This window comes from Aulonocara stuartgranti, assembly GCF_965226115.1.
Source record: "Aulonocara stuartgranti genome assembly, chromosome: 6".
NCBI classification, from domain to species: Eukaryota; Metazoa; Chordata; class Actinopteri; order Cichliformes; family Cichlidae; genus Aulonocara; species Aulonocara stuartgranti.
In genome coordinates this window covers 23,742,124-23,752,421 of record NC_138944.1, presented here as the reverse complement: position 1 = coordinate 23,752,421, position 10,298 = coordinate 23,742,124, and the positions used below count along the sequence as shown (strand labels likewise).

At 41.7% G+C, this 10,298-nt stretch overlaps 1 long non-coding RNA gene across 1 annotated transcript; it reads right to left on the bottom strand.

Annotated features, from left to right (window-relative positions):
- Window positions 1-3,636: 3,636 nt before the first annotated feature.
- Window positions 3,637-10,214, bottom strand: LOC309708853. The gene is made up of 3 exons (XR_014277341.1): window positions 10,129-10,214; window positions 3,937-4,059; window positions 3,637-3,843 (listed from the first exon to the last, which is right to left on the bottom strand). It is a non-coding gene; the product is annotated as an uncharacterized lncRNA (long non-coding RNA).
- Window positions 10,215-10,298: the final 84 nt, after the last annotated feature.

The window sequence follows — 10,298 nt, the reverse complement described above, 5'->3', positions numbered from 1 at the left end:
GTTCGGCTATCCTTTGCTGTTCCAAATCTTGTGGTCCAACCCCTTTTCTTGTGGAACTAGCGGTGGACTCTGGACAATATTCTGTGTCTGGCTCTTCTCATTTGGACTCCCTCCCAGTTCCTGGGTTCCTCTGCCTACCTTGCATGTGGTAGAGCGACTGTCACATCCTCCTTCCCCTCCTGGGCACTGTGCTGTCCTGACAGCACCATGTTGCTGTGGCATATGTCCTCCATGCGTCCTCCACGATCTCATGCAGTGTTAAAACCTGAGTGCGTGGCACTGCTGCATTCATAATATGCCATGTAGGATGTAAATCATTATAGATTTTCTGCTTGATTCACTTTTATTAAATATTTATGTTCATGCTGGAGTGGTTTAGTAGTGGGGGGGGTCCCACCAGGCGGAAACACAGACAACAGCACGACCCATACAGCTACAGAAAGTCAAGGAAGCCTGGAGGGGGGCAGGCCTAAATAAAACAACCATATCGGTGACCATGGCAACTGGCGAACTTAAGCTAATTCATACACTCAAACAGCGGGCTCCAACAGCAAACATCCTCCCTATAAATATGCAAACCAGGCCGATCTTCTCCTGTGGGTGGGCAGCATAGACATATGGTGACAGACCACCCACCAGTGGATGTGATTTTCTCCTCATGATGGCTGAATATCAGCAAATGAAAGCACTCTGTTTCTGAAACAAAAAGAAAAACCGAGGCTCATGTCTCACAGTTCAGAAGCGAGTTTGACATTCTGCCGAGGTTCCCTGTCAGGATGTCTGGATTTGCAGATCCCTACTGTGCCATTGCGTCTAACCTCTGGACTTGTTGTGACTTGTGACTGTGCACTTCCGTGTATTCACTGGAAGTGAGACACCCAGCCCCTGTAGGCTTGAAAGGCTGCTTTGAAGTTTGTAGTTTTTGATTGTAGAAAACATCAACATCAATCAGCCTGAGAGTGAAATACTTGAGTACTTAGACCTTCTTAACTATTAAGGTTAGTTTTTTCCTGCATGTGTAGCAGCTAACCTATGAAAGCGTCACCATCAATCAGGAAAAGCTTGCTTTGTCAGAAATGTAAAAAAAATGAATAAACCCACCAACAACTGTAACTGTAACTCTCAAATGGACAGTGCATCTCATTTATTTTAGCTGAACAGAGGCCAGAAGTAAATCCACACACGCATTTGTAGTTTAATGGGAAGCACCTATTTATGTTTTCAAATTTTATGCTAATTCCACATTCATGCAGAGCTGGAAAAGGTAAAAATAAATTTCCCAACTGGGAAAACACCCTTGCAAGTCAGGGCAACCATTCAGAAACTATGGAAATTTCAGACTTTTAGGCACCTGACTTGCAAAGTAATATTTTACTGGAAACACCTGCCGACGTGTTCTTTAAAAAGAGACTCGTATTCATGTTGTTTCCACAATCCAACTCAAGGTCAGATGAACACACAGTGGTCTACAGAACAATTTCCTAATGCGGAAATTAGGACCATCCCAGGAGCATGTGACAACAGCGTCGGGGCTCTACATCTCGCTCACTTGCACGAGAGTTTCCAAATAGTAAGCAGAAACATCTTTAACCACTTCTGCACTGTAATTTACTTTTTACTATTCCTGCTAAATGATGCCATGACCCAGAACAAATATCACATAGTGCACAAATGGGGGACACCATATATTTTGGTCGAAGGATCAGTTTCTCAGCTGGGCTCTGCCAATCTTTAAAAAATGCACACGTGCCGTGCGAGTAATGAGTTGTGTGTGTGCCAGTGTGCGTCCGTACTTTTGTTACTGACATGCCCTTCTTAAGCTTTTCATTAGCTAGCTCACAAGTGTTCAAAAGGGCATGGCAGGGACAATTGTCAGAGACAGCACGCCGCTGTGATGACTACATCACTCGAGGTCATACATACCGTACAACTTGAGCTTCTGTGACTGATTGCATCTGAGCCTTTGTATATGCTCTTTGTTTGCTTGCACGCACATTTGCTTTGTTGAGTTTGCTACATGTAAATGTATGTGTTTGGGTGTCTGCATGCATTTATTTTTTTCCCCATTTGACATGTTGGGCACGCAGCTGCAAGGTACAGGGTTTGGCTCATATCCGGTGCTCAGACAGCACTAGAAGGAGGGTTGTTTCATAGTTTGGATGTGCAAGGAGTGATGTCGTTTTTCCCTGCGCTCCTCCCACACAACAACACTAGTGTATTTAGGGGTTTTAAACATGAATTTCTAACAGGCAAAAGGTAATTATTGTATATATAGACAGGCACTGGTAATAAGGGCTGTTCTGGTGGGGCATCCAGGGCTGATCTAGACATGCCAGTACTGGTGTCATTTACAGACACCCCCCCCACCCTCATTCCCAGTTATTTCATGCTACACATTAGTTACAGCATAAGGAGGGAAACACATTCTGCAGTTGAGCAATGGTTTCATTCAAACACAATAGACAGAACCACAGACATGCCAGACTATTTTAAGGGCTCAGAGGAAAGAGAAAAAAAAAGGGGGGGGGGGGGGGATCAAGGAACTACCATTTATGAACAAAAGAGCGACAAATTAAACATGCTTATTGTTTCTGCATGCATATAGGACAGCACTACCTGACTAGATTTGTTTACATGTCATTGTAGATGAGCTGACCAAAGCCAAAGTGGCTGATTCATCCCCCCCATCTCTAGGGGGGTGAAAGTAGAATGAAGTTTAGGAGTTTCAGAGCAGAGGGTGTTCAAAGACAGCAAAGCTTTTCTCTGCACCGTTTCTCTGCAATGGCCTCAGTGGAGAAAATGGCCCACAAACACACAGCTGTTTCTAATCGGTAACTCAGCACCGATGGCTGACCTACATTCTGGTGCTTGCACATCTTTGAACCCGTGGCCCTGCCAGACTCAGCCATGGGGGGAAGGTAGAGGGAGAAAAACAAGAGGGAGGAGACACTGGAGTTAAGAGGGGTAAAAGAAACAGGAGTGAGAGAGAGGCAGAATTCAGCTATAGGTTTAACAGGTTGCATGGCATGTCAGACACCAGACTTGTGTAAGCACTTTCAAATCTTTTCATTGCTGCTCCAAGTATATGTGCACATCTTTGGACACATGCTCATATATGCTCATAGAAACTGACGGAGTTTCTCTGAATCGCAGAAAAAGAGAGAGAGAGAGAGTCAGTGGAATTGGGTTTGTTGTATGGGAGAAAAAAAAGAGAGGAAAGAAGGGAAGAGGGGGGGGGGGGGCGTTGTGCAGCAAAAAGGCTGCAAAAACAAAAACCGTTAACTTTAACATTTACACACACTCTGCTTTGGAGAGAGGAAGGAACTGGAAGTGGGTCACGGTGTCTCAGGACTCCAGAAGAGAGGAAAAAAGAAAAATAGAGAGCAGGGGAGAAGAGAAAACTGAGAGACAGAGAGAGTCAGTGGAGGCCAGCTAAGAATCCAAAGGACTCAAATGTGCAGCAACAAATCCACACAAGGAGCAGAAAGAGGGCAAAACCAGATAAAACATGACTCAAGCAATGTGGTAAGAAAAAACAACACAAAAGCTAAAAATAAAAAGGTGTTTGCAAAAGTATTTCTCACAAGCATTTCTTTCACATTGTGGCACTCAAAGCAGGTGTGGCATAAAAAAAATGAGTGCAAGTGGAAAAGAGGCTTCATGTTACAGTATCACACAGTTCTTTTTTATGCATACCATATTGACAGTTTCTCACCAGAAAACAGTTTGTTCTTGTCCCCAGAAACTGCAGCGATGCAGGCTGCAGATGCTTGTGTGCTGCAGCAGCGTGGTGCCTATCAAAGTGTGGCTGCAGTAGTTGGACTGTAATTAGTCAGCCCTCCACTGTCAGCAAAAAAAAAAAAAGAAGAAAAAAAAAGCATTCACATGGGGAAAGCAGACACATTGCAGACATGCACTAGGAACTGGCTTTTCTACTTGTGTGAAGTTTCCTCTGCTAACTGGGTTACAGGAGTCAGTAGGGTGTCCGAGTTTGGTTCACTTGTTGTGCTCCTGTTATGCTCGTATGGTCCTCTGGGTTCCTCTTGTTTTGGAGCCAGGCTGAAACAAAAGCCTTGTGTCAGCAGCAGAAGCGGCACTAAACACTGAAAGTCACCACGGTCCTGCAGAGGGAGGGGTGGCGGAGGAACTGCATTAATATGGGGGAACCTTGTTTGTTGTTTATTCTTGTTTTTTTTTAAAAACTCAACTATTTCATTTTGTGGTTTTCCCCCTTATTATCTGACCCCAATGTTTTACTTCCCCTCAAATCGGATTTTGCAGAATAATCTATATACATCTATTTCTAGTCCTGTCCCAGGCCAAAGATGACCTTTCTGTGAATGTGATCCTCGTTTCACTTTGATCTGTTTTTCTCTTGCTCGACTGAATAGACAAGTGTTCTTTACATCACCGATGTGCACACAATTACAAGTAAACTCAAATTTAAAACAAGTGTTAATGCCAAATGAAGTATAAACTGAAACCCATATTACTGCTCACATTACTGTCGTATTAACATGATCAAAACCTCCATGGCTGAGGTACAGAAGCAAAACGCCATGAGCTTATTTCATGATGTAGGTGGCTCAGTAGGTTATCTTTTTAAGCCTGCAGCAAACAAAACTAATTCAGTGGATTATGATACGCTGCTCTGCTATGCAGCTGCACACTTCAGACTGCAGAGGTAACCCGATCAAGTCTTCTCATATGATGTTTTGGTTGTCTCACTCAACACTACGACAATCATGTTTGATAGCATGCCCCTTGTATGTGTATGTGTCAAGGTGTCTACTACCCTCATTAAGTTAACTATGGTTGAATTACCAGGACTTGTCATGGAGCTCTGTCTGGCCTGTGGTTCCACTGTGTATGTGTGTGTGCATGCATGCATGTGTGTGTGTGTATGTGCATGCGCTCAAGGAGGTGTCTGTCAGTTCAATCTACTGTCAACGAGAGGAACAGAGTACGAGTATGAGTGCTAAACAACCTGTCAGTCACATGCCCCCCCCCCCCCCGTGTTTGTTCCAGCATTAGAGAGAGATGAATCATGTTTTCCCTCAGACTGCCTACAATTAAACAATAATTTCATCAGAAAATACAAAGAAAGTGGCGTGGAGAAAAATCTAATGTTTCAGGGAAGCATTTGCCCCAAACAGCTCCTCAATTCACAGCACCAAGGTGTGGCCTTTTCAAGAAACAGTCATTTCAACTCTCAAATCTCAAAGAAATACAATACTGCAAACCGAATGTCAATGACAATGAGAGTGTAAAAGCCCTCAATCCCATTGTGTGTGTGCGTGTGTGAATATTGACCAGTATTGAGTTTTTGTATGTTGGTGAAGGGTTGTGCTGCTGCAGAACATAATGACAAATGTTTGCTCCCGGATTAGAGTTGTGATCCTTTACAAACATCAGAGGAACACTTTTCTGTGTGTGTCTCTGTGTAGTTGTTTGACAGCTGAAGTATATTAGCACAGGCACAGCTGATTTACAGTGGCTCTAATAACACACTGCCATCATACTTCAAACAAAGAGCCCAAAGACGCTGATCCAGTGACTCTTGTGTTTCTTAACCAGGGACAGCTGGAGGAGGATCTTTCAAAGGCCTCATGCTAAATGTCATGTATCACCACCAACCGACTGATGAGACAAGAAATTAGAAATTGCCCAAGGGCTGCTTGTAGAAACAGCAAATAAATTTTAAAGTGCCTTAATGTATTGAGTCTTGCAATTGATATAAAATGAATTAAGCATTGAGAAATTCTTCAATCTTAAAATCAGAGCAGGCAACAAAACAAAACTGTCAAATCTGGATACAGACCAAATCCATACAGAAACTACATCATTAAAACCACCTGCCTATTGTTTTGGTCCTCCTCATGCTGCCATCCATGCAATGGTCTCTGGCACTATGACGTCAGCCTTCCATCTTTTGGGTGCTGTGGCTTTGTGTTACATGGACTTTAGTTCACTTACAAAAACCCTTACGATTTGTTCCAAAAGAGTGTTTTACATAAACAAATTCATTGATTAACATGTCTAGGAGGGCTTTGGAAATAGACAGCCATACACTATGATCACTATAATAAGAATATAGTTGAGTGTCCTACGTGCAGCTCAGTGTTTTGGTGATTAACAAGAAGGTCCTGGGGTGAATCCACTGGCCAGCTGAGGCCTTTCTGTGTGGAGTTTGCATGCTCACCTCATGTGTCTCTAAGTTCTCTCCTGGTACTCTGGCTTTCTCCCACAGTCCAAAGGAATGCATGTTTGGTTAATTTTGTTTTTCTAAATTGGCCGTGGGTGTAACTATGAGCATGTAGGTTCTTCTTAGACAAATTTTAAGGGGCATGAACACATAGCCATCGTTTGTGCACAGGACTGAGCTTCGACCTTTGCAAGTGACCTCTCCACCGAGCCGAATGAAGATTTAAATTGAGCGCAGTGGGTTGACAGTTCTGTCTGCTATCAGGCAAACACTGGATTAGTTATTTTCTCCAATATATTCACTTAAAAGTTTATTACATTTTTTAAACTCTGACTGGTCCTTTAAAATATACCATACCAGACAATAGATCAAATAAAAAATATCTCAAAGTCAATAAATCCCCTTCAGATCAGCTGATTTGAAATATATCAATCTAGGACTATGCCGCACAATATTCATGGCGCATTTAAAAATCACCAAAAAAAAGAGGCTGCTGACTCAAACAGAGACAATCAATTTGATGTTACAGTGCTGAATTTTATCAATGATTTTAATCTGCAGAGCTCTCATTAGACGTCTGAGTGAATTAAGAACCTGTGGTTTTTGCATGCTTTAAAATAGCAGGTCAAACTCAGGGAAACAACAGGGCCTTTAGAAACCAGTAAAGCATCGCAAGGACACCTGTGGGTTAGTAGCTTTCTCAAAAGTCAAGCATATGCATACGATTAAAGGAGATTGCATGAAGAAAAAAAGGCAAACAAAGTTAAAATTTGTCATGCAGTGCTCCTTCACTACTTGGAAATATGGCTGATACTAATGCTAAGCGTATGGAATTTCGCTCTCCCCTTCAGGGGCCCATCAGGGACCCACTGTGCACTGTGCTGTCATTTACAGTGGCATTTTTAAATGTCACATGACCACGAGACACAGGATGCGAATTGACAGTGTGGTGTGTGCAGACAGATGCATGCTGTTTTTGCAGTGCTAGACCACTTTGCATTTCCTGGCATTAGCAAATTATTAAGCTTTGGTGACGTCTTCCTTTGGGCTTTCTGTTGGAGATTTATAGAGAAAGGGGAAGTTACACCACTTGTGCCTTTTCCCGGTCTGTTGTCTGCCGTGACACCGGTGCTGAGCCCTACGAGCACCTAGCGTTTGATAGGTTTAAAAATGACAGCACGCATAGCTACAGGAAACGGTCTTCACAGTAATATAATCGTTTTATTGATAACTGTGTCAAAGTCTGCAATATGAACTCAAGTTTAGTCTCCATCTGCGCTTAATCACAGAGATAAGCTGTCCTTTTATTGTATTATTATCCTATTTGCTTTACACGTCTGTGGAACTACAATTGATTCAGATATAAGATGGGTGAAAATCTATATTTATTTTTTTATATTTCATATCTGAATCGTTTAAAAAGGAATGCTGCTTTCATAGAAATTAAGAGTCAAATGCACTTGATTAACTTACAATCAGCAAGTGTGACTACCTTTGTAATAGCAAAGGTTTTGACAGTCTGCTGGTCTGGACCATTCAGGTGCCAAAATATTCTCAGGAGTGGACGTCCAAGCAAAGGTTTGATCGTGCTATGCTCAGAGAAACTCCAGAAAACCCCCGATGTGATATCTCAGACTCTTAACATTTACCATGCTAGCTGAGGCCTGTAAAGTTCATGACAGCACAATTAGAAAAAGACTGAACAGTTTCTAGAAGAAAGCCATTTCTCTCTACAAAAGAACATGGCAGCATGTCTTAGGTTTGCAAAGTTGCATCTTCTAGAAATCTTGATCAGTGTCCTTTGGACATAATGCACAGCTCCATGTTTGGTGAAAAAGCAAACAAAGCATATGAGCACAAACATATCATGTCATCTATTAAGCATGGCGGTGGAAGGGTGATGATTTGGGCTTCCTGGAAAACAGAAAACAAGTAACTCTTAAATTATGCCTGTAGAAAAATGATTTGCTGGATCTGGATGCCAGCCTTATTCTGACATATATGCATGTATGTTGCTTTGTGCAGTACCTACTTCCCCTCTCAGAATTTAAAGAGAAAACACTCTGACGTGAGACTGCGAGGAAGAAGAGGAAGACATGTGCTGCATGGTCACGTCTCAGACAGTTAGCGTGAAATTTATGTAACCTGGAAATTTCATGAGCTACAGAGAAGTTACAAAGCAATTAGCCAGAGTAATTATTACATAGAACACCAACCTCACTGTGGAAATACACAAAATATGAAATTAGTTTCATTTTGAGTTTCCTCTAAATCATATTGCACAGTTTGACTCACAAATCAGTCGAGGGATGTAAAAGTTTACAATGAAGTGTGCGAATTCTAAACAGAAACTGGACCGTTTCTTGTATGCAAAAGCATATTGTTTTTTATGCGTGTGTGTATGTGTGCGTGTGGGCATTCATGTGCATAAAATGGAGTGGAGGAAGTGTATTTTTGTCACAAACAAGTTGACCAATCGTCTTCTCTTTAGTGCTCTGTAAATTACAGTAAACCTGGGTCCAGTGCCACAGTTGAGCTGGTATGAGGCGACAGTATAAAAAGAAGGAAGGAAAGAAATTATTTGTCTTGGCTCGTGTGTGTGGAGCTGCAAACATTTTCAAACTTTGCATACTCACCAAAACTGAGAAATGTTAAAGTTCATTTGTGACACCATCTCAACACGTGTGCCTTTACAAATAAAGTAGATAACACACCCTTATAATGAGTGCAACCTATAATCCATGCTAATTAACTGGGTTTACCTTAGAAAGATGAATCAAAACCAGTGTGTAAGCTCTAAAATGTGCATTATACAGTGAGGGATTTCAACCACAGGTGTGAAACGTGGAGAAAACTATAGGTGTGGCAACAAAAGCAGCTTAGAGAGTCTTTTTTTAACCTTTTGTTTCAAGGGTTTTAAACACACCTACTGAAGAGAACATAAGGAGAGGCTGTGCGTCACAATGAATAAGAGACAAAAAAAGACTAAATGACTTCCTTAACTACAAATGTATACATCTGTAACTACCCTCGTTTTGCTCACTTTGAGCTTAAGTGTTGTTTTCCACAACAGGTCATTGAACCCTGAAGGGGGGGAAAAAAGCCTCCAAAAGCAAAAGCATGTTGTCTGCTGCCCTCTTGTGGTGGACTGCTGGCTATGTTTCTACCCACGTTGGGTCTGGCAGCACAGTTGATGAAAGGATTTGGAATTTGGGTTTTAGGACAGAATACGCATTAAGTCATACAAACCAATAGAAAAACAAAACAAAAATGCTGACAAATGCGATAAAAAAAATTAGATGATTTCTATTTAACAATTTTGGTCACTTTTCCTCACAACCACTGACACCAAAAACGGGTGGATGCAACAACAAATTAATTGAAACACTGCCTAAGCAGTGAAAATAGTAACAACTTGGACAAAGTTACCATGTAACAAACCAAAGGCGTAACGTCTGACTGATGGAGGAGCCAAAGTGTAGTTAAGCTAACGTGAACACGCCTAATCCCCTGACCTCTGACTTTGGTTGTCAGTGAAGACATTACAATAACAAAAAGGCATAAATTCCATATCTGAAATTCATTTTCAAAAGACAGCATATAACAAATTCAGTATTGATCCTTTCAGCGCTTCAAAGAAAGTAAAGTTCAAAAATATTTGATTCAATTGTTGAACTTTACTGGAAAAATTGCAATTTTTTCCAATTGTTCTGGCCTTTTGTATTCAGCTAATTTCAAGCTTTCCATGTTCATTCTTCTTCTTCTATCTATTGCTTGTACAGTTTCCATGCTGCTCCACTTCAAGGCTAAAGCTGTACACAGATATCTGCTTCGGGGCCTAGAACTGACTTGTTACGCCCCTGTAACAAACACAGCATAAACGAACAACAACATAAAGCACAACAATTTTTAAATTTACTTACTTTACGTGGTTGCCTGCGCGCGCGCATACCTGAAAAAACAACAACATTAAAATTAATAAATAAATCGATCTATCAATCAATGTCACCGTCCTTCAGCAGCGGTCGTTTCCGCTCGTGCTGCACGCCAGCAGCCTCCTCGTGGCAACAGGGGGCATTCTGATTGGCTGGGA